Raw genomic sequence first — 25,140 nt, forward strand, 5'->3', positions numbered from 1 at the left:
CTTGGGAAGGAAACAACCCCAGTGAATTAGTGGGTGTGGAAATTAGCTGGATTACCTTATTGCCACACCTCATAGATCCGTTCTTAATTCTTCACAGGTGGGTAGCTTTCCAACCTCAGACAGTATGTATTTCTTTCTTATTAGGTTTTTTTTTAAGATTTTATTTATTTATTAGAGACACAGCGAATGAGAGAGAGAGAGACAGAGACACAGGCAGAGGGAGAAGCAGGCTCCATGCAGGGAGCCCGATGTGGGACTCGACCCCAGGTCTCCAGAGTCACACCCTGGGCCGAAGGCAGGCGCTAGACCGCCGAACCACCCAGGCTGCCCCTAAGCTGTCTTTTGTACCCATTTACCAAAGAATATGTATTTGCTATAGACAGATTAACAGGTATGTGCATAAAAATAATAAATGGAGCAACCTCAAAAATTTCACCTTTCCCTTCTCTACATCCAAAACTATTCCTCCTAATACCATGACTCCTTAACCATGTGGTTGTAACCAATCATATTAGCAATCCTTCTTATCAGGGTGAACTTCAGTGTGTATGTTGCATTAAGCACAAGGGGGAATGGGGAGGGTTAATTGCCCTCCCCCTAAAAACCAACTCTGAAAAATAAAAATAAAAAATAAAAAAATAAAAAATAAAAACCAACTCTGGTTACATCTCCACCTGCCTTGATATCATAAATTATTCTGAAAAATAAAGGTCTAATGAGAGTTTCCACTAATTCTATGACCTTCTTAAGGATTTTTCATGTACACAGAAGATTAAAGTCTCTAAGAAACAATGCAATGCAAAAACCTATTTAACTTTGTTTAATCCAATATTTTAGACAACTATTGTCACAATAGTGCTGCATAACAAACAATCCCAAAACTCTGTGGCTTACAACAAGCAATTACTCTGACACTTACAAGTGTGCAAGTTGATAATAATTGGGCTGACATAGACTGGGCTCAGTTGAGCACCTCTGCTGAGGTGCTTAACTGAGGATGGGCTAAGCTTGGTTTCTGGGCTCAAGTCAGCTTCTGGAATATTTATTGTGAGGCCCAGACTAAGGATCAGCAGCCACCCAGGGGAAGCTCTTGCACAAGCATATTTCAAGCCTCTGTTCACGTCAGGTCTGCTAATATCCCATTGGCCAAAACAAGACACATAGCCAAACCCCAGTGGAGGGGCAGGAAAGTATATCCCACCCATCGTGAGGCCATGTCTTGGGCATAGGTGTGTGATTTTACTACCTTCTGACAGTCCATTAGCTTTCTGGCATTCCTTCCAACCCACTCTGACCCCACCAAGTTTCCAACATTTTTTGACTTTAGGACTCTCATATCTAGCAAAATCAGTTCCATGGAATTATACTTCATGCTAACCTAGGTACAGTTGATGATATGTGTAACTAGAGCATGAGGCTTGGTTTTCAAACACAGAGTACACCAGATTCTTTTTGCCATAAGAGGAAAAGAGGAGAGAATCTCTGAGACCTCATCTTCTCTAAACATGTGTCTACTTTATCTATGCAATGTTACCAGAAAGAATCTGAAATTGCAAGACTAGCCTCACACAGCACATGAACAATTTTCCAATATCATGCCAAGAAATGAGCCAGAAACCCTGTACAGATGATATGTCCTCCTCTGGGGTTTGCAAAGTCACGTGTTGGCTCCTGCAGCTGCAATCAGGTGGTCCATGCTGACTCATTAGAGTAGATTTACTTCATTAACTGTGAAGCTCTCCTCTTCATCAGCAAGTGTCTCAGGAACCTGGCCTGGGAGCTGAGCTGGGTTGTGAGAGGGAGATGTCAGCTTCCTTATCATCTGTTTCATGCTCAATTCCAAGATCTAAGAGGTGGCAACTGAGGTGAAACCAAATTGAGAGCAAGCCAACAATCCATGGTGTCAACTGAACTGGCTGATTATATAGGCAGAAAACCGGCCTAGATACAAAAACCAACATCTCAGCAGAGCAGCCAGGTCCAGGACACAAGGGATGAGGAAGTATCACCTGGAGGGAGCCCTGTGGATCCTAGGGCCCTTGACCTTGATGGTGAGTGGAGAGAATCTGGGTCAGTTTTGACCAGTTATGAGCCACCAAGATCGCACTTGGGAACACCACAACTTAGACGTGGTAATCATTGCATAGTTAATATGAGAGGGTTATTTTAGATTAGAAAATTCGTTCATTTTTTAAAGATTTTATTTATTTATTTGAGAGAGAGAGCACAAGCAGGGTGGGCAGAGTGAGAGGGAGAAGAGGGAGAAACAGACTCCCTGATGAGCAGGGAGCCAGGGAGCCTGGCCAGACACAAAGTTGATTCCAGGACCCTGAGATGGTGACCTGAGCCAAAGCCACCCAGGTGCCTCTAGAGTAGAATATTCTACAGCATGTTCTAGAGAGCATAGGTTTTACGGAATGCTAACGGATATTACATAAAACAGCGTTCCACAGACAAGCGAGTTGTAGAAATTCCTGTTAGATGAGGTTAGAGGGATTTCCCAGCTGGACTTCATAGCACCTTTATAATAGCAACCTTTATTATAAATCTACAAAAAGGATATATAGTTCATAGCATTTTGCGAACTGATTATGAAACCCACCTTTATTTTTAAGTAGGCTCCAAACCCAGAGTGAGCCCAACACTGGGCTCAAACTCATGACCCTGAGATCAAGACCCAAGCTGAGATCAAGAGTTGGACACTTAACTGACTGAGCCACTCAGACACCCTTAAAACCCATCTTTTTAGGGCATTTTGGGAAAACACACTTTTAGGAAGTATGGATATAGTGACACAAATCAGTTAAATTTGCTTTCTACTTACAAACTGTACAGTACCAGAGTCCTTATAAAAAGATTTATGTATAACAAATTAAACTGCCTCAACTTAACTGTTTTACTCATTTCACCTCTCATTATTTTCTTCTCTTTTTCCAAAATCTGTAAGGGATAATATTTTAATATGATTCAGTCATTCAGTATTTCCTCATACCAGACATCCCATAGTCTCTCAGAAACATCTATTCCCCTTTAGAAGGTTAATGATTATTATAACAAGAGTGCAAAAAGAAAAACAGTCAATATTCAGCTTTAGAGTTTTGCAGCAACTTAATGGCTTATAAGAGCAAGGTTTTTCAAGAGAAAAAGAATTTCCTAAATCTCTTTAATTCCCATTAACTTGCTAAGGGCTAAGCCTAAGTGAGCAAGATCATACAGTTTCTTCAACTGTGCTCCTCAAACCTGAATGTGCACATAAATCACCAGGGCATCCTGTTAAAAATGCAGCTTCTGATCCATTTGGTCCAAATGGGGCCTAGGATTCTGCATTTTCCTGAGCTCCCAGGTGATGCTGATGCTGCTGGTCCACGGACCACATGGAGGGCGGAGATGCATCATAGGGAGGTTACTCCATGCACATTTGATGGCTCACTATGAGACCTGATGCCCTAGGGCAGAAAGAAGATAAGGTGGAGAGGACATGGGAAGCCCAAAGTTTTTCCCTTCCAACCTGAGGGATGGAGAAAGGAAGAAAGGAAGCAGAGGAAGGTAAGATATACTTTAGTCTCCCTTATTTGGACTAGAGTCCCAAAGAACAGAGGTTTATTAGGAAGGGATTGAGGGCATTTCCAAAAAGGAAAAGACTCTGTCCAGCCTGTGGTATCAGAATGCTGTGGTATCAGCATCAGAATGAAAATACACTGGTGTGAGCATCCCTGAGGAAAGGTCTTGCTTAACTCTCCAAAGCTGCCTTCTTGTCCCATAAATGGTACCCAAAACTCCCTGAAAATCAGCCTGGGGAATTTCACAGAAACAATCACAAGAGGGAGTCCCCACCAGGCATCAGGGGTATCCACAGCACACAAGAGCCACGGTGAGGGCTAAGTTAACAGGGAAACTCGGTGTGATGAGAGGCCAAACCATTGGGGTCTAGCAGCGGACATTAGCTGAACAACCGCTCTGAGGGAGCTAGTTGACCTTAGAGTTCTCCAAGCCAGGGAGCAGCCCAGGTCAGCCCCTCTGCCACAGAGATCAGAGCAGTTCCAGAAAACAGTGCGGTCCATGAATTCCATCCCCAACACCCATCCCACCATCCGAGGTCACAATTACCACAACACCCAATGGACCCACCACCACTTTAAAGAGGCACAATGGGTGAGGACAGGGAGAGAGTGTTTCTGCAAAGAAAAATAAGCATAAACTTATAGAGACTATTTAAATTACTGAGTTGGACTAAAATTATTTCATTGGACTAAATATTAGGATCCAGCAGTGTGGATCAAATGAGTTAATTAGTAAATAAACTACCTACTTTCTGCATGTAACATAGTCCCAACTACAAATGTAAGCAATCTTTCCCTTATCTATTTTAATATGGCCTGGACTCACTAACACAGTGTGCAACTGTGATTTCAGATTTATTAATTACTTCCTATAATCTCAGCCATTTAGAGGTCTGAAATACCTCCAATGGTTAATTTCCTCTCATCTAAGTTATCCTTCTTATGTGAAGCTTCAAACAGCTGACCTTAACTTTAGCTCTTTTCTCTTCCTCATATAATTGCTTATGGATGCCCTGACACCCTGAGGAATGTCCTAAAGGGAAATGCTTTCTTGAAAGAATGCATATCCAATATCAGACATTAAATGATTAAATAATACTACCTGAGCTCTGTCTAAACTTAGGCCACCGTGAAGAAATGCAGAGGTGTTCTCCAAGAAAAGTGCCTTGGTACTGCCCATGAGGAACATGCTTCCCCTTGGATCCCAAATTGGAAGTGACTGGACCTACCAAAGGGATTCACCAAAAGGATTTAAGAACACTTTCCCAAACCAACAGCAGATAGATGACACTGATTACTGTAAGAAACCTGCATACACACAGACACTGTCCTGGATCCTGAAGTGCTAGCAATACCTCTTAGCTAAAACGGCCGCAGAGGGTAGAGAATATTTCTTGGGATCTCTGTGATGTTTCCCTTGGTGATGGGTGATATGTCCTTTCCTACTTCACCTTCAGCCCCATTTCCATTCCCATGAGAATCACTGTCATGGGGAGCCACTGTTACTGGTGGGAAGCGTTTTATCTTTCAAGTTGCTCAGACACCAAAATAAATGAATGAGTTGATGAATGAATGCATGAATAAATAAATACACAAATAAAGTTGAGAGACACTACATCAGAGAAACAAGAGCTGCTGTGTCAGAAACCCAAATAAGAGCTAATACTTTACAGAGTGTATTGGAGGGACATGAAGCACTCTATAAAAATTTGCTGAAAAGGAGATGGTGTTTTTAACTAGTGTATAAGCAAAGACAAAAAGACATACCAGTCATTAGAAATGACAAATACCCACCATTTGCTTCGACGTGGATGGAACTGGAGGGTATTATGCTGAGTGAAATAAGTCAATCGGAGAAGGACAAACATTGTATGTTCTCATTCATTTGGGGAATATAAAAAATAGTGAAAGGGAATAAAGGGGAAGGGAGAAAAAAAAGAGTGGGAAATATCAGAAAGGGAGACAGAACATGAGAGACTCCTAACTCTGGAAACGAACAAGGGGTGGTAGAAAGGGAGGTGGGCGGGGGGTGAGGGTGACTGGGTGACAGCCACTAAGGGGGCACTTGATGGGATGAGCACTGGGTGTTATGCTATATGTTGGCAAATTGAACTCCAATAAAAATATATATATATATATTTTTTTTTTTTTTAAAAGACCTACCAGTGATAAGTAATAAAAAGCACAAAGCTAACATCCCAGGAGAGATGGGCTATACAAAGTCTACCCAAATACATCATAATCACTGTCTGGTCCACAACTGTAAGGGCTAATCACCAGCCCCGTTAGTGGGTGGAAGATGGATCTCTTGTGTGATGGTTCTTTTTTTGTGTAAGTACATGGTTAACTGTACCTGGTTCTCAGTACAGAATATGATTTCAGGAATTCTCAATAAAACTTTTTATCATCTTCATAAAATTTGGGGATAATCTTATATATCCAGATATGCACTGGGAAGATCCTACCTATTTGCAGAGTCAAGATTATGGTGCTGGTTCAGTCAGTAAAGAGTCTGCCTTTGGCTCAGGCCATGGTCCAAGGTCCCTGGGTATCAAGTGGGGAGTCTGCTCTCTGCCCCTCCCCTGGCTTGTGCTCTCTCTTTCTCTCTCTCTCTCTTTCAAATAAATAAGTAAATAAATAAAAAGTGGTGTGAGAGAGAAAGTTTCCTCATAAATTTGGAATAAACACTTAAAAAAAAAAGGATTAGGGACACCTGGGTGGCTCAGCAGTTGAGCGTCTGCCTTTGGCTCCAGGGGTGATCCCGGGATTCCGGGATCAAGTCCCACATCAGGCTTCTTGCATGGAGCCTGCTTCTCTCTCTGCCTGTGTCTCCGCCTCTCTCTCCCTCTCTGTGTCTCTCATGAATAAATAAATAAAATATTTTTTAAAAAAAGGATTATCGTGTCCTAAGTAGAAGGAATCAGCTTCTCCCTTCTAGCAAATTCTCATTATGAGCTACTGTGTCAGATGCACACGGCATCAATGTCCATTTCCCAAATAAACATTGAATGATACACTCCTATTGTTTAAGAAGCTGGACTTTCTTCCTTCAAAATTGTCGGAAACCATCAAACAAAGTTTCACAAAGGCCAAACAGGTGACTATGCCCCAGCCCCACCTCCAGCACTCCAGGCCTTCTTGATACAGGCCAACAATCTCCTCCCAAGCCTGCAAACAGACAGAGATTTTCTCCCTTGACTCACTGAGTGTCCTCCTTTGCCTTTCTAAATCATACACCCCCAGTAAGGCTCAGATCATATTTCACTTCCTTAAAAAAAACTTCCTTGGCCACTCAAACCTTCATTGATCTCCCCCTTCAGTGAAGCTTCTTGAGCAAGTATTGATTGTACCATAATTGCAGTATTTAATCACGTACTGTCTTGTTTTCCTGAAGTTTTGTTTTGTTTTGTTTTGTTTTGTTTTTTTAAAATACTAGGGCATTTTACAAAAAGAATTTGAAGATTGCACTACTAAGGGGCTTGTCAAAGAAAGGATTGGGTTGCAGGCTTTTTAATAATCTGGTTGCAAAATGTTCTTCATCAGGAGCCCCATTGTTTCCTGATCTTACCAGGGCAGTGGCCCCTAAAATGCTGTAAATCAGGGTAACTGCCTCAGAAGAAGCTGGTGCTCGCTGACAGCCCCTAGCCTCCTGATAAGTCCACCACCCCACTGTGACATGCCCACCCTTCACCCCTGCTCCTGAGTCACTCAGCTTGCCTTCCTGACTCCGGCTCTCTTCTTCTACCCACTAGCCTAGGCATTGCCTTTTTTCATTAAGAGGTAATTGCCTCTGCTTCAGACCCAGATCTCTTCTTTTAGGGCCAGGCTTCAGACTGTCCAAGTTAGATGTGTCCCTAGCAGACACTCCTGGGATAGCCAGTTTTTGGCTACTGTTCTAACATCCTCCTAATTGATAACCTTGATCCAGCGGGCCTCTATGGGCCATTCGGCAGCTCTCTGCTGCCCCCTCCTGGCAATTTGGGGCATTACGTCAGCTTGCTCCGGGAACTCCGCTAGTTGCCTTAACTCTTTAAATTCTAGTAAAATCCTATGGATCTGGCGTGCCTGGCAACGAATGGTTGCTTAGTATCTATCATATGTGAGAATTTTTACCTTGCACTACTGCTTCTTTTGCACTTACTTGCCTATCTTATATATAGCCACACCATCAGCTAGTGCCTTTATTAGATGCTGATAGATCCAAAACAAAACAAAACAAAACAAAAAGATTTTGGTAGATCCAAAAATCTCTCTGCAAAAGCCAACCATAAATATAAGATATATATATATCTTATATATATATATCATATAAAAGAAAGTCAAAAATGTTACTATATGTAGGGCACTGAAATTTTAGGCAAGTCATTATACTGCTCTCTTTTTCTGATTCGTCATCCACATAACAGAATTAGGTCTGATGTATACTATGGTAATTCTCAAAGATTCATTTATGTAAGAATTACCAGGTAAGCCAGCTAAAAATTAAAATTTCTGGATCTCACCCTTCACTCTAATTTTCCAGTTGGAGCCCAAAGATCTATATTTTTAACGAGCGCCAAGCAATTCTAATGCAAATGGCCCATGAGAAACTCTGGTCTACTAGCCCGATTCTATTTCTATTTATTCTATTCCTTGATTCAGCCAAACCACACACTCTAAGGCTTAGAAATAGAATACCAGCCTAACAAGGACCTAGGGTAAAAACAAACTTCTGTGAATAGGCATCTTTTATAAGCACAATAATCACGATTCTCTACTTGCTGTGTGATGATTGCAGCGCCAAAAATATGCCTAACACCAGCATCTGATGTAAGAGAGACTGTTGTAATTTAATAACTCTCTTCCATAATTTATCACCTGGACCCTGCAGCACACAGAGATGATGAATAACCGAGTCAGCAAATATTTTAGTGCTCAGGAGACAAGTAACTGCTATTTAGAGGGCACTGTGATGTCCTTCCTTAGGCCTGGAGACATGAACTTGAGGAGGGTTTTTTTCAATTGTTGTTATTTATTTACTCAAATGAAGACATATCAGAATAACTGGGCTCCCTAATATTGTTAAATCAAATACTAAAAAGAAAGATATCTCCACCAGCTTCCACAGTGGCTGAAAAGATTGTTTCAGGGCACTTCCAATGCTTGGTGGCAGGGATTCTCTAACAGATACGTGCATGCAGTGGAATCATGGGGGCTCTTGTGAAAATGGAGACCTTCCAATCCACATTGGTTGTCATTGCTGCATGACCACATGGCTTTGTGGAGGCCCTGCAGCCACTGTCATCACAGTTCCCAGACATTGTTCCTATCCTTCCTGAGTCATCTTGCACTGTGCCTCTACACTCTTCACTACCCCCACAATATCTTGGGTTACTGATGCAATAGGAGGTGAGGTGAGGGGATGGAAGAGAGATTTGAAGATAGAGGAAGGAACCATGAGCCCAGAAATGCAGCTCTAGAAGCCAGAAAAGATAAGAGACAGCTTGTCCCCTAGAGCTTCCAGAAAGCGCAGTCCTGCCAGCATTGCGCCTTCAGCCCAGTGAGGCTGACTTTCTACTTCTAGCCTCCAGAACTGTGAGGAAATAATACAAATTATTATTTAACTGGCTTCTCACTGTATTCTTCCTATTTCATCAGGGCCCCACCAGGAAGGTTCCCTCTTTCCCATCCTACTAGAATGTAAATTCCCTAAGGACGATGATCCTGTCTAACAGTATCTCTAGCAGCTGGAACAGTGCCTGGCACATAGTAGGTGCTCAATACATATTGGGTGAATAAACAATCTATAGCTATCTTCTCCTCATTCCCTGTCTTCAGGAGCCAGAGCACAACCCCATGAATTCAACATCACTTTTGTTTTGACCCAAAACTCCACACTACAGATGCAATTGGATTCCAAGAAATAAATGTAAGAAAAACCATTTCCAGTTAGCCACTGACAAAACAGAACAAAGGAAGGGTGAGCTCTTGCTTTTGTGTCATTGTCTAACATTTTTGGACATAAGAGTTTCCATTGGAAGCTGTGCTTTCCTTTCCAACCAATGAATTCTTGAATTGGGCCAGAAGTGGCAATTGGTTTGTAAGTAGTTGCTCATAGAATTTCTACAGAGCAACTGGCTTGTTTGGATCATATGAGGGCAGGATGGGTAACTAATACCTACCAGGGACAGTTTTGTTTGATAGCACCGATAAAATAATCAATAAGATAGTAATCAGAAGCAGCTCAACCAGTCAGCACCAGATTAATAGGGTTGGGTTGTTTTTGGTTTTTTAATCTCTTCTCTTCTTTATCTAAATTATGGAATTACCCCTTCTTGCTTTTCATAAAAACTCCTTGATTTCCCCGTATGAGCAGGACATATTTCTTTTTTTTTTTTTAAGATTTTATTTATTCATGAGAGAGAGAGAGAGAGAGTGTGTGTGTGTGTGTGTGTGTGTGTGTGTCAGGCAGAGGGAAAAGCAGGCTCCATGCAGGGAGCCCGACATGGGACTCGATCCTGGGTCTCCAGGATCAGATCCTGGGCTGAAGGCAGCGCTAAACCGCTGAGCCACCCGAGCTGCCCAGCAGGACACATTTCTGGTTACCCCGCAATCTGTGCTCCCCAAATTGCAATTCTGAGACCCCAAATAAAGGCCTTTGTTCCTTTTCCGTTTTGCCTCATCTTCTCCGTTGACACTTTTAAAAGCAGCAAGTCATCACTGGAAAAGGAGAAGGAATGACCATCTGTTGATCACAGATGAGGAGGCTAATTCTGAGAGGTTAAGTAACCTGCCTACGGTCTCAGATCAAGGATTCTTCTTCAGAGTTGCATAACCAGAAAGTCTTTACTATCCCAGGGGTTCTAAGGTTGTGCTTCTCAGACCACCAGACCCCACTCCAGACCTACTAAACCAGGCTAGGGGTGGGCTTGAGGTCTGTGTTTTAACCAGACCTCCAGGGTACCCTGTGTGCATTGAACTATAAGAGCCACAACCCTCCATCATGCTGCTCTCAGCATCTTCAAACCTACTCTGGGAGTATTTAAATATTAAATCCAATAGTTACCCTAAAAAGTATAGACTTGCATGATGCATAAAGCTAGGAAGGAAGTTTGAGAGAAAGTTAAAAAGTGATAACCCTCACCCCCACCCCTTCTCCCACCCACCATGGTCCACAGACCCATCTGTGCAATGTCGGCCAGACCTCTGAGGACTCAACAGGCCACCAGAGTGAGGCAAAGTCTTGAGCTATAGGGATGCTTTGAGTAGGAAAACAAAGCAATATCATCTGATGAAGGAAGAGAGCCATTATTTTATATTAACTATTTTATATGAAGGGAAACAAAGGTCAAAAGAGAAACCTTAGCAATATTATAAACAGATCAGATATATACTTAAGGACAGGAGAAGGTACATAAAGTTTAAAAAGAAACATCGTATCTAAGGGTGAGGTAACCTTTAGGATTTTCTTTAAAGTACAACTGCAAAATAAAGGGTGAAGCAGGCCAAGATTGGCAAAATGCTGACAACACTTCACTGTAATTCTCTCCACTTTTGAGTGTATTTGAAATTTTCCCACAATAAAAAGTGTGGGTTTTTTTTTTTTTTTTTTTGAAAAAGGAAATATATTCACAGTGCTCAGATAGAAAGTATATTGTGAATATTTCAGCCTGCTAAAGGCATCTGCTAAAACAGGAAAGAGGCTAGAAGTTTCAAGAACTTATAGGACAACTACTCCATGGGTTTTTTTTTTAATTTTTTAAAAAGATTTTATTTAGTTATTCATGAAAGACACAGAGAGAAAGGCAGAAACACAGGCAGAGGGAGAAGCAAGCTCCCTGCAGGGAGCCTGATGTGGGACTCGATCCTAGAACCCAAGGATCATGACCTGAGCCAAAGGCAGATGTTCAACCATTGAGCCACCCAGGTGCCCCTACTCCATGGTTTTGATCTCTATATGAGCTGAAGTCAGTCTCACTCATAGGTTCCAGAATGCTAGCAAGAAAACTCATTGACTTTAGAAAAGAAAAAAACCCATATTCTTACATTGAAAGATTACCACGCAATCTTTAAACGAGACATATTTATACCAAAAAATTATTTATTATTTATCTAAAATTCAAGTTCAACTGGTGTCTTGTACTTTTACTTGCTAAATCTGACAACCCTATCAGTGTTTTATACTCTAACCAAAATTTGACACCATCATCAAAGTTTGATCCAAGTACATTTTCTATCTCCATCCATGTCACCTTCCTCTCTTTACTGGTCATCCTTCCTCTATTTCTCCCTTCCTTTTCAATAAATTCTCCACGCTTTTTTCTTTCCTTATCATATGGTTAATTTCTTCCATAGCAAAACTACTTTACTCACACAAATCAATGGAACACTTCCTCAAAATGATATGAGCTGGAGATAAATCCAGATTCAAAACAAAGTCAAGTTAACATCTCACTAGTGTTGGCATGTTTTGAATAACTGCTTTTCTTTCCAGTAGTAGAAACTCAAACGTCAAGAGCTTAGGAATACCCAGAAAGAAAAGTGAGAGAACAGACAAGAGAGAGCCAGTTTGGCCCTGAATCACCCCTACCACAGAGAAGGATATTTAGTCTAGTTGTTTACACCTTAAGAAGTGAATCTAGATAATTGGTCATATTTAAAATAAAAGACAAATTTTACTTTGCAGATTTTTTTTAAACAAGAAACAGGGCAAGAGAATCAAATGTAAGAGATAATGTAGAGAGCTCTTTTGCTGACATTTTGTAAAAACAAAAAATTTCACAAGTGTTCTAATTAGTTCTCAACCCCTGTAGGTGGTGGGTGGCATGACTTATTATCATACATTTACAAAGAAAGAAACAGGCTCAGCAGGGTGGGGAGGGGCTAACTGGGATTCTGGAGTTAGGGTTGGGGATGTGAGAAGCCAGGCTTTGGGTGTGAAAAGGAGCATGGAGACCCTAGTGGACCTCTGTAATCATTGGAGCAGCATGGTGTCAGGATGCATTCCTGAGGAATCTTTTATTTGCAGGTGACAGAAAATGAGACAGGCAGTGAATGTTCTGGATCTCAAGACTGAAAAACCCAGGAGTCATCTAGCATGTCAGGCATGACTTTCTCCAGGGGATAAAACTACATCACTGGGTCTTGGCCTTTTTCTCTTAGCTTTCACCTCCACTGTACTGGCGGCTCTGTCCTCAGAGCTGATTATTATTTATCTTTTTTTCTGGCAAAAAAGCTCCACCTTTTGCATACTTTCAGGCTCCAGGCCTACAAGAAGTAAACAAACAAAAAGGAGCCCTTTCCTAAAAGAATCAGAAACATTCCCTTTGAGAAGCTTTGGCTGTCCTTGGGTTGTGACTGTTTCCTAACCAATTACTGTAGACCAAGAAATGCAACTGATGGATTGGCTTGGAACCCTGGCCAAGAATGAACCACCCCAAAGTACATGGCCCAAAGTAGGATAAATTCCTCAAGTGACTATTTCCTGCCATGTGATCAAATCTCTGGATTCTGACAGGTAGCACAACCAACCAGTATTTCCTAGACCACCCTCTCCAGGACCTTTCTTAGGTGGGTCCTCCTACCTCCTGTGAATGAGAAGAATTCTCTGGGGTCCCTTCAGATGAGTCTGTGCCTATGGATATCAGTTCCCACTCCTCAGAAAAAGACTGAGAAGCGAGATAGCATGAGAACAAGAAAGGAAAAGCCAGTGACATCAAGGACTGACATAGCCAAAGCATACCATGAGTATTCTTCAAACCCAGGTTGCAGTATACCACAAGGAGCCCTGAGCAGGAGCTAGATGGAAAACAAAATGGAATGAGATAAAATCCAGAGGCTATGTAAGAGATTCTTGGTTATATTGCTGATACTGAGAGGCCAGACTGAGCTACATGAATAGCTTTTCGATTCCCTGAGAAAAGAACCTAGAGGTTACCTGAAGGTAACCTGTAGCTGCCACAGGATTATGGGTAAGATCTATACATTTTCTTTATCATTTTCTCAGTCTCCTTTCTGTAATTTGACTCTATGCTGACTGGCCATACCCAAGTGTGAATCCAGTGAATAGATGGAGTAGCTATGTATTGTTTTTAAACCATCCCAGATCTATTTCCACCTTTTTTTCTGGTAAAAGCAGAATTTAAAAAAATAGATAAGCTGGGGGTGTGCAGGTAACTTATTTGGTTAAGCTTCTCTTTGGCTCAGGTCATGATCCCAGGGTCCTGGTCTCAAGCTCCCACATTGAGCTCCCTGAGCAGCAGCAGGGAGCCTGCATCTTCCACTGCCTTTCCCTTTGCTTGTGCTTTCTCTCTTCCCACCATGACGGTCAAATAAATGAATAAAATATTTTTTTAAAAGTAGATAACCATCCACTCTCAACCTTAGTGTAGTTTGAATGGGATAGAACTAACTCCCCAGCTCTAGAAACAGTCAAATCAGAGAATTACATGGCCATCGCCACATGAATAGTTCAAAACACACCAATGACACTTAACCACTGGACTGGAAACACTAGAAAAATTCCTCTTGTCCTGGGTGGCTAAGAGAGAAGGAGGTAAATCTAGTCAACTTGCCACCACTTAGAGAATCTTTCTGAAAATAATGTTAACATGGAGAAAGGCAGATCCAAGAAAAAGAAAGAAACAGATTCCTGGTTACAGACCTGGGTACTTGGATTCAGCCATGTTTGAAGCCAAATATGAAAGCTAGATTTCTTTTTCATTTAAATTCCTGTTTTGCTAAAACCAATTTGAGTTGGTTTCTGTTGTGTGCAACAAAAAGACATCCAACCAAGGCCACTGCTAGCTCACACACACACACACACACACACACACACACACACACGGATGTGAAAATTAGCCCTGAGGGCTTCACGCTGAGCAGATCAATGGCATGTCTGTGCACATTAGAAAAAGTTTCCCTTTCCTCTAGGCACATGGAGTCCAAATTAACTCAGCTAGGGGAGTGTGGGCCAGATTTCAGCCACTTCTCACCCTCTCAGCAGTTTTGCATTCTGTTCTTACTGCATATATTTATGTGGCAGCTCTGCGCCTGGTTAACATACAAAAAGTTGGAACTTATTAACTCAAATCTCCTAGTGACAAAGGCTTTGGTTGGTTGTGTTAGGACATGTGACTCACCAAGTTCGACACAGGCAATTAGGGTATAACCAATGTACCAGTTACCAATTCACACATAAGTACTCAATAAATGACTGAACCTCATCACTATAAACAGATAGGACCCCTTAGTTATCAATATCAACCTGGAATGAGTATTGGAAATAGACAGAAAGGGCTGTCTAGTGGCTGGTTTAGGACACCTGGTCAAAAATAAAGGTAAGCATCAAGAATCTGCCAGAATGGCTAGCAGAGCAGATCCTCTTAAGAATTGGGTAGTATGGGGGCACCTGGGTGGTTTAGTCAGTTAAACGTCTGACTCTTGATTTTGACCTAGGTCATGGTCTCAAGATTATGAGATAGATCCCTGAGTTGGATCCATACCCAGTATGTTTAAAACTCCCCCTCTCCCTCTCTGTGCCTCCTATCCACCCCCCCATTCCTGCTTATGGGATCTTTCTCTCTCTAAAAAAAAATAAATAAATAAATTGGGTGGTATGTGAAAGGAACCTTTCCCCAAAGACTGACTCTGTGGTTTTAAAATATGCCCTTCAGAAAGTAAAGCCTAATTCCCTTCCCCTTGAATGTCATCTACTCTTAGGGATTTGTTTCTAAAAAATAAAATGTGACAGAAATGATGGTTTATGACTTCAGGGATTAAATCTTCAAAGCATACCTTACTCTCTCTGGGAGCTTGGGGCAGCACTGAGCCTGAAAGTTGGGCTAGTAATCGGCCAATCCTTCTGCAGGGACCAAACCTAGTAGAAATATCAGCTTCCTCATCAGACTCCAGGTAGACGGAGGTCCCGAGAGCTAAGCTGCACCAAGATGAGTTGTCTGGAGCTGCCAGACACATGGACAAAGGGAGAGGGAGAAATCACACCCAATGGCAGATCTAAAGTCTTAGTATAACACAAAAGATAAGAGGTGAAAATCAGAACTAGAAAGGAGTATATAATTGAGACAGAACACGCAGTAACATTTCAGGGTGAAGGCTTGAAAAGGAGGAATCTGAATTAGGCAGAAACCCTCGGCCTGGCCAAGGGAGAAGGGGCTGGACAAGCCAGGTTAAAGGCTCAAAGTAGACTGGTGATTTTCAAATGTGAACATGCAAGAGTAGTTGCTTTCTTTCTTTTCTTTCTTTCTTTCTTTCTTTCTTTCTTTCTTTCTTTCTTTCTTTCTTTCTTCTTTAAGATTTTATTTATTTATTCATGAGAGACACAGAGAGAGGCGGAGACATAGGCAGAGGGAGAAGCAGGCTCCCTGCAGGGAGCTCAATAGGGACTCCATCCCACGACCCCAAGATCCTGCCCTGAGCCGAAGGCAGACGCTCAACCACTGAGCCACCCAGGCGTCCCCAAAAGCAGCTTTCTTAAACAGAAATTACCAGACCCCACCTCCAGAGATTCAGATTCTAATGTCCGAGGAGGAGCCCGACAGTCAGCCTCTCTAACTCGCTCCTGGTGTACTGTGACAAGGGCCGTGCCACGCAGAAGGGCTGGGATTATGCAGGGCTTTGAGCCCCACTCTGGCGCAGCAGCAGGAACATGGAGAGGAGATACCTTTGAGTGGAGAGCCATGCGTGTTCCCTGAATCTAATGAGATATCTGCATGTTCCACCCTTATGTCCCCTCCTGTTTCTTAAGCTCCAGCCTCTGCTCTGTGCTACTCCATTCCATGCTGAAAATGAAATCACTGTGAGGTAAGTGCTATCATTTACTGAGAGGCCACTATCGATTCATTGACAGCATACCATTCTGACATCACACTTAGTAAGGGGAACACTCTTATTACTTCCAATGTACAAATGAAAACCCAGAACTGACAGTGTTTCGTTAACAGGCCCCAAATCATTCAGGGGATTGAAATAAAACTTTAGAAGTCATTCTAACTAAGAGTGAGAGAGGTCTGTCCCTTAGGAAGCAGGAAGCCCAATGTGCCCCCCAATAAAACAAAACCCATCAGGCAGCAAAGAACCACATAATGAGCTTTTGCTGTCATTATTTTTCCAAGAGAAATGACATGAGATGGTACCTTGTTTAATGAAATCTTGGAAGCAATTCATTTCCTTTTAAAGCAGAACGCAATCGAGATGCTTTTGATATTTCTCTAAGAACCCCTGCTACAGGGCAACCTTCAAAAAACATCAAATAGAAGTCAGGGAAAATCTCTAGGTTGGCTATTAATTTCCTATCATGTGCACAAATGACCGATCTGTAGCTTATTTATTTGCAACTCTAACCCCCAGAGACAAAGCCTATCTGGCTCTGTTTGGCACTAGGTTTATTGCAGTTGGATAGGAAAAGTTGGAAACTGAAATGTCCAACCTATTATTTCTACAATCCATATGACAAATACCACGCAGCATTTAAGCTCTCATATTTTAAATAAGCTTTGGAATATTGAACATCATGTACAGAATATATTATTAAATGAAAACAATCCATTTAGAACAATTTTTTAAATCATGCTTAGGCTGATGCCTTGGTTTGGGTTCCCATAGCAGCAGACTCTATGAGTTAGGAATTCAAATTCAAGGAGTTTGTTTGGGAGATGACCACAGGATACACTGATAGAGGAGAGGGGAAGTGAGAGAGGAAAAAGGAAGCTGCCAGTGAAGGTCACTTTGGTCTCTGCCATGCAAGTTAACCTTGTGAGCAACCCGACTAACTACTGGGAACTCTGGAGCCAAAGTAGATAACATTATGGCCTAGTTATCCCGCAAGAGAGGTAAGGAATATGAGTTATTTATTTATTTATTTACTTATTTATTTAAAAGAGAGGGCATGAGTGGAGGGAGAGGCAAAGGGAGAGGGAGGGAAAAGTAGATTCCCTGCCGAGTAGAGAGTCTGATGGTGGGGGGGAGGCTTGATCCCAGGACCCTGAGATCATGACCTGACCCAAAACAGATGCTTGACCAACTGAACTCAGGCACCCTGAGATTTTTCTAAATTTTATTTATTTATTCATGACAGACACAGAGAGAGAAAGAGAGGCAGAGACACAGGCAGAGGGAGAAGCAGGCTCCCTGAGGGGAGCCTGATGCAGGATTCAATCCCAGGACCCAGGAATCATGACCTGAGCCAAAGGCAGACGCTCAACCGCAGAGCCACCCAGGCGTCCCAACACCCTGAGTTTCTTAAACAGTAATCTCTGTCAGGAGTTATTTAAAGGCTGCTCCCAGGGACCATTAATACTCTGGCATTTCCAGCTTGCCACAGATGTAGAATAGGCTCTGGCTGCCAAAACAAAAAATAAATAAATAAACAAAATAAAATGAAAAAACTCAAGGGAAGAGATGCAGATCCTGGCAGTTGGAAACAGGCAAAGATGATACCCTATTTAATGAGAGCTTGGATGCAATTCATTTCTATCGTGTGGTGGTAAAGGCTGAAGGAGAACTGGCTGAGTATTCTGTCTGTGATACCTGGATACCCCAGAGCCTAGAGCTCGAGGTAAAAGCTTAGGTATTATTAGTTTTTCACAAAGTGTGACCCCAGGGAGGAGTGAGGTAAAAGGAAATAAGGCAGAGAAAGTTTTAATCAGTGAAAATGTGCATGTCAAGCTGGTCATCCTTTGCTGACAAGTGTGCTTGATTGATTGATGTCACAAAGCTGCCTCTCCAGAGGGTGGATGAACTACTGCGTCGCAGGACAGTCTATCTTAAGGAAGGGAGGAAAAGACTTAGCCCTCAGCTTCTGTATCTTGTTGGTGAAAGGTTTCCCCATGACGCAGTAACTCCTGAACACTTCCAGACTCTGCATGTGGGGGCGCCAAGTAGGTCTCATGGCAAGAGGGAAGCCAAGAGTAGGAAGCGAGAGGCATCCAGTATGGGCAGAAGAGGGATTGCAGGGTGGACCTCAGTGACATTTGCTAGAGCCCTACATACTTAGCTACTGCAGTGGCAGCCCAGGGAGAAAAGCTGGCCAAGGGCCTCAGAAACAATGAGGGACAAGAAGATCTGAGGTATTGCCTAAGATATGGCTGACACGTTTTTGTTATGTTTGTGTGTACATACGTAAAACATACACCCTCATGTACAAACACAATCATATTTAACAGGCAACTGTTAACAAGAGATGGGGGTAAAGGTCCAACAAAGCTTTATTCCCTCCTATAATCTCTGATATATGCTTAAAGGTTTAAGTATTTTGAATTTTTAATGGGTAAAGGTCAGGATGTGGACAGTTTTAGAAAGAGAGACAGAGTAGTAACCATCTATTCTTCAAAGTAAAACAAAGCAACAAAAAATTAGTATTCTGTGTCTTACTTATGGACACAGACAAACATCACAAAAAGAAGACAGAGTTGTCTTCTTCAACAAAAATTTGAATCTTTTAAGAGATTGTTTAGAAAGCAACTGTAAGTCATTTTTTTAAATGTGAGAGGTATACTTCTTGCCTTACGATAAAATCAGTCTCCAAATAATTTAAGAATATACTTTGTTTATATATCTTGCTTCGTTTATTCATTCACTCAATTAGCCAATAGCCGTTATTCATCAAATACCTTCTGAGCCCTTTCAATGGACAAGGTACTTACCACTCACTGTGATAACAAGAAGAATCAAAAAGAATTGCTACCTGCTAGGGTAGGTAAGATCAGTCATGGCAGTGACAATTAGTATTCCCTAAGTATCCAGATGTTTCCTTACCTTTTCCAGCCTCCATTGCAATGAAGTGGGGGCCATGTGACTAACTCTGTCCAATGAACTTTGAGCTGAAGTGAGGTGTGTCCCTGCTCAGCTAAGGCAGATGAGAACTTATATGACTCCCCGAGCTCTCGCTGACCCTAGAATGATGACTCTGGAGGCCACATTTTCCTAGATGACATAGCTACAAGAGGGTGAAGGACCATCAGACCTGCTTCGGATCTTGCATGGATAAGATATAAATCTTCCTTGTGTTAAGCTCTTGAGATTTCAGGGTTGGCAGCACACTAGTGCCAAGCTTAGCCTGACTAATACATAGACATATAAACAATTACAAAAATGTTATTACCATGTAATAACATAAAAAAGAGGTAAATTCAATGTTTACCTCTAAATTTGTTTTAGTAGAAAACAAGGAGAGGTGAATTAATCAAGCTGGAGTTGCCAATTATACTTCCAATACTAAGCCATAATCCCCACATGGAGGAGCAGCTTTTCCTATGGCCTGGACTAAATACAGACCCTTTTCTTGATCTAGGATCCACAAAAACACCTTACAATCTTATGGGTTATTGTTATTTAGTAGAAATACCAGAGAAGCACATCCACTGCACTGACACCAAAATCCAAAGAGACTCACCAAATGATGTGCTTCATTCTGTGTGCTATTTCACTTTAGAAGGCATATCCTGACAAGCCTCTGACATTGTACTTTTAAAATTTTACAACATAGCAGACTCCTAAAATTTGCACTGCTTTTCTTCTACCCTTAATAAGACAGGACAACAAGGGCACATGACCTTTGTGATATTTTTCCCCAAATCCATAACCTCAGTCTAATCATGAGAAAACACCAGACAAGCCCAAAGGAAGGGGCATTCTATAAAACATCTGGCCAGGACTTTTCAAAGTGTTAAGATTATAAAAACAAACAGTAAACAGCAACACAAGGGAAGACTGAGCACCTGTCAGAGATTGAAGGAAAACTAAGGAGCCATTATAACTCAAGGCAACATGGTATCTTGGATTGAATGATGGAACAGAAAAAAAGAGAGAGTAGTGGAAAAATTGGTGACATCTGATCTAAGGTTTATCAATAGTGTTGCACTGATATTTATTTCATAGTTTTGATAAATGTGCCACGGTTATGCAAGATGTCAAATTAGGGGAAGCTGAGTATATGGGACTTTCTATACTATCTTTATAACTCTTCTGTAAATCAACTATTAAATGGTTAAAAGTTTAAGGAAAGCAAGATAGAAAGGGTCTGGTTAATAAGGTTGAATATACAGAAAGAAAATAAAGGTACATGTGAGGAAGTGCATGTGTTTTTGTCTGTTGGTGGGTCTGTGTGATGCTGTGTGGGTCTGGGTGTGTGTATGTGGTCGGGGGACATCTGGTGTGTGGGGTGTGTGTATATATGTCTCTGGGTGGATGACTGTGTTTATGTGTGTATATGTTGGAAGAAGAGTGAATTTATATGCACACAGCTCTACTGTGAGAGAATTAACAAGCTAAGGTACTTGCATGAGAGTGAGCACAGTCTTAAATTTTGACCCTAGTCACCTTGGTTACCTCACCCTAGACCCAGTCTTTTAGTGAGGCTGCCAAGAAAAGCAAAAGATCACACAGGGGGCACCTGGATTTGAACCAGGGACCTCTTGATCTGCAGTCAAATGCTCTACCACTGAGCTATACCCCCTGATGGCAATAAGCTTCACACAAACACCTATTTCACTTTTATGAGTTACATCATACTTCATAAATACCTTTTATAGCTGATCTTCTTCTTGGATTTAAATTCGTCCTCAATTCCCTTCCAGCCGCACCAGCTCCTGCTTTTCCCAGAGCACATATGCTCATTCTCTTCCCAGCACCTTAAAGCTCAGTGTTATTCTCAGTATAGTTTTCCACTTTTTAAAATACACTACCCACTGCCCAGAAATCTCTGGGCACATCTATGAATGTTTTTTCCTCCACCCCCACATCGATGAATGTTTTAAGTATTATGGGTCACCAACGAGTATTGGACAGGGAGGGAACCTCAGCTGGGTATCCACACACTTCAGAGGTTCGTGTCTAACTCTGAAATTAGAGGCAAAGGTGGTGTATGTGCATTTATTTTTTTTTGTATGTGCATTTATTATATATTGTGTATGCTTTCATCAGATTTTCAAAGAAGATCTCATCCAGGATGAACTGTCTTATTTTACAGTCAAACAACAACAACATCTAGGTATTCCAAAGTCCACAATTCACCTTTGAACACTTCTGATTCCTATTCCCTTCGGTTCCAGTCTGGGGATTTTTAATCATGTGTATCTCTGAGATCGAGAAGAAAGGGCAAGGAAATCTCTGCCATTGCAACAAGGCCTGTTGCCTCCATGAAGCTGAGGAGTGAACAGCAGCCAGAGCCTCAGCTCACAAGCTCTCTGAGTGCTCAGACACCCATTCCCAGTCGCTAGCCCCTGAGGCCTTACAGGAACCTCAGATTTTGTACATAGTGGCCTCAAAACAAATTCGTCACCTTCCGCCCAAACCTGCACCTCTTCCCATTTTGCATTTTGTAATAATAACAGGTCATATATACTGGCCACTTGCTACATGCCAGACACAGTAATAAAGGTTTTACCCATAACTTCCCAGGGGATCATTAAAAAATGCCAGTGAAGTTAGGTATTATTATCCACATATTGATTTTTCAGGTAGGGAGACTGAAGCACAGAGTGGTCACACAGCTAGGAGGTGCTGAGTCAGGGATTCCAGTGTAGGCTCGGGACTCAGAGCCAGGCCTGCCTCCCTAACCATATGATCAGCCTCCTCTCTGTCTTGGTTGGACTGTGTACTCAGTCATTTGGTCAAAACACAATTCTGGGCTTCTCTCACCTTCTCTTCTCCAGTTCTAGTTAATCACTGGGCATTGCTGATTTTACTTCTGACGTCACTTAGCTCCACCCCACTCCTACCCTGGCAGTGCCACCACCCCTTAAATGGCCTCCCAGCCTCCAGCACTGGCAGCCATCCCCCTGTTGCTCCCAGAGCTGCCTGTTTTAAAATGGGGTCTATCTAGGTCACACCCCTAAAAATGCCTTCCCAAAAACTGCAAGTCTTTTAGCACGATATGCAGAGTTCTTTTCATTTGGATCCCTATCTGCCTCTTCAACATCATCTTCTGACACTCCCACATCTTATTTTGTGCTCTAGCTGCCTCCACTTGCATCCGTCTGGCCCCAGCCTCTGCCCAGGCAGCCTTGTCTGCCTGGAACTCCACCACCACCCCCATACCCCTTCTTCTACTCCACCCTCTGTCCTGTGAGATATTATTCATCTTTGCAACTGTAATTTGCCATCAGCAACTCAAGGAAGCCTGCCTTAACCTTCTAAACGGAAGGAATCACTGCCTCCTCTGCATGCTTGGTGCTGGCACAGCTCCGGGCAGTTCACGTCACTCTGATTTTGTACTTTGCAGGCCAACTTCCTGGTTGAGAGCACACTGAGGCCTAGTCACCTTTGGGTTCACACTTGGCACAGTTCTGGCTCATAGTAGGTGCTCTGTGTGTTGTTCAGGCTCATCTAAAGACGCAGCATTGTCTGGGCTGTGGGCAGGGGTTAGACGCAGACCAAGGTCTGACGTCTGGCCCACACCGGGGTCCTGAGTGAAGGCACCCACGCTGGGAGTACGAGGCTGCAGAAAATGAATTGGAGGTGGAAAGGTAATAGAGATTCCTCAAGCTTTAGAGCAGGAAAAGAGTGCAGCTCCCTAAACTTCGGGCCCATTCATGCTCACCTCTAGCAGTGTTTTGTGAATGAAGACTTTCACTGAGTTGCTGGATTGACCCTACAGTCCTGGTACTTTGGGAGCATTACTAAGTGGAATTTTGTCACAAAACTTTTAACACTAGAACAGTATGAGTAGCATCATGGAGTCGCCAAGGCTGTGTGCTCTGACTCCAAATTCTAGACCTTCTCTTTGTAGACTTTTGAACATTAGCCGATTACTGAACATCTCTAAGTCTGTCTCCTCATGTAAAATGAAGATTCTGGTGGTATGGTATGTTTCTTGTGAAATTTAGGAGAGAAATGGAGGAGTTAATTGATGTAAAGAATTTAGACTAGTGCCTGGCATATATACAAGGGACATTAGTTATTATTCAGCCTTGAGCTACAGAAAATAATTAAGCCAAAGTCCATCTATATTATTCGGAAGCAAAAACTGGAGTGTACAGGGGGCACCTGGATTTGAACCAGGGACCTCTTGATCTGCAGTCAAATGCTCTACCCCTGAGCTATACCCCCAGTGATAGAAGCTTGTTTTTATAGTCTATCTCTCTCTCGACTCTCTGGTTCTGAAACCTCCAATGACTCAGGGGAGCTATAATTAGAGAGAATGCTGCCTGGAAGGAGTCTGGGCATTACAAGCCTTAGAAATTTATTATGAAAAAAGACAGGACTCCTGAGAACAAAGCTCTCGGAGCCCAGAAACTCTTCTTATGCTTCCCAATACTCAGAGCCTGTCTGTCCACCCTATCTCACATAAAGCGAATCTCAGTGCCAGGTAAAAATCATCAGGTTTTTCACAAATGGCAACGTCAATATAATGCCTGTCATACTTCCTTTATAGCCAGCACTCCTAGCAACTGAGATTCTCATTCCTCTTAATGACTTCACAGAACTGAGCTCATAATTGGCACTCCATAGATATTTGTTACATTGAATTGATTCTGAAAAAAAAAATGTATAAATAATGATTGGTGTGAGATAGCTTTTCCATAACTGTAAGATGATTTTAATCTTACAAAGACAGATGGTCAGTGAGTTGGATTCTTATGTAACATAATTTGCCTGGAACTTGGAATATTGTCAACTCCAAAAGGTCATTTGATGAAGAGAAACAAGGCTCCAAACAAGAGCCTTTAATCGGTTAAGTAAATTATTTATCCCAGTCCTACCTACCACCAAAGATTCCTTTTCAACTTCCAAACACAACCGCAATTAAGGCCACCTGTATTTCATGTCTGTAACCCCTCTTACTTGCATTCCCTGCAGTTTATAACTTTGACCAATTCTTTTTGGAAGCATTCTTTTCTTTTGACTGCAATACTCTGATGAATTCCTGATCATGGCTTTATATAAAGACATCTCTCACCCTAATAAACTGTTCAAGTCCTCCTTATGGAACTCTTGCATGCTTAAACCTATTGAGAAGTCTCTCTTCTGCTGATTTCCCAGATCACATACATTTTTCAGGTCTTTTCAAAGGATCCTAAATTGACGATGGCCATTTTGTGTCAGGCAGGGTTGTGGTTGGTTGGGAGTTAAGACAGGGGAGAAACTCCATTCTATTCTTTTTCTCCTCTGCCTCAGGCTGGATTTGAGAGCCAAGAAGAGAATCACAATGCATGTTTTGCTCATTGTTCTTTTCTCACCTGAAACATCAGTGGGAGTTGAGATTTTAGCAGTAACAAATGTAGTATATGCTTCATATCTAAGAACCAGCACTGGAAGGGATTTGGAGATCATTTATTCCAACCACTTCTTTCGCAGACCAAGAAAACACAGATGGAGGGAAGCTGTTTAAAGTTGCAGGCATATCTGGGTGGCTCAGTCAGTTATGAACACGACTCTTTATTTCAACTCAGGTCACAGTCTCAGGGTCCTGAGATCAAGCCCTTCCTTGAGCTCTGAGCTCACCAACAAGTGTGCTTGAGATTCTCTCTCTCCCTCTCCTCCTACCCCTCCCCCAGTGCGCATGCCTTCTTGCACACACTCAAATAAATGGATGAACCTTTTAAAAATAATAATAATAAATAAGTAAATAAAGTCACAGATA

At 42.1% G+C, this 25,140-nt stretch overlaps 1 protein-coding gene and 2 non-coding genes across 3 annotated transcripts in view; all 3 read right to left on the reverse strand.

Moving 5' to 3' along the window:
• Nucleotides 1-25,140, reverse strand: part of CPNE4 (copine 4) — a 670,646-nt gene that overhangs the window by 596,012 nt on the left and 49,494 nt on the right. The gene's annotated exons all lie outside the window — the stretch shown is intronic.
• On the reverse strand, nucleotides 20,941-21,012 carry TRNAC-GCA (transfer RNA cysteine (anticodon GCA)). Its single transcript has one exon. It is a non-coding gene; the product is annotated as a tRNA-Cys (tRNA).
• On the reverse strand, nucleotides 23,535-23,606 carry TRNAC-GCA (transfer RNA cysteine (anticodon GCA)). Its single transcript has one exon. It is a non-coding gene; the product is annotated as a tRNA-Cys (tRNA).

The sequence above is a fragment of the Canis lupus genome, chromosome 23 (genome assembly GCF_003254725.2).
Source record: "Canis lupus dingo isolate Sandy chromosome 23, ASM325472v2, whole genome shotgun sequence".
In the NCBI taxonomy this organism is placed as follows: Eukaryota; Metazoa; Chordata; class Mammalia; order Carnivora; family Canidae; genus Canis; species Canis lupus.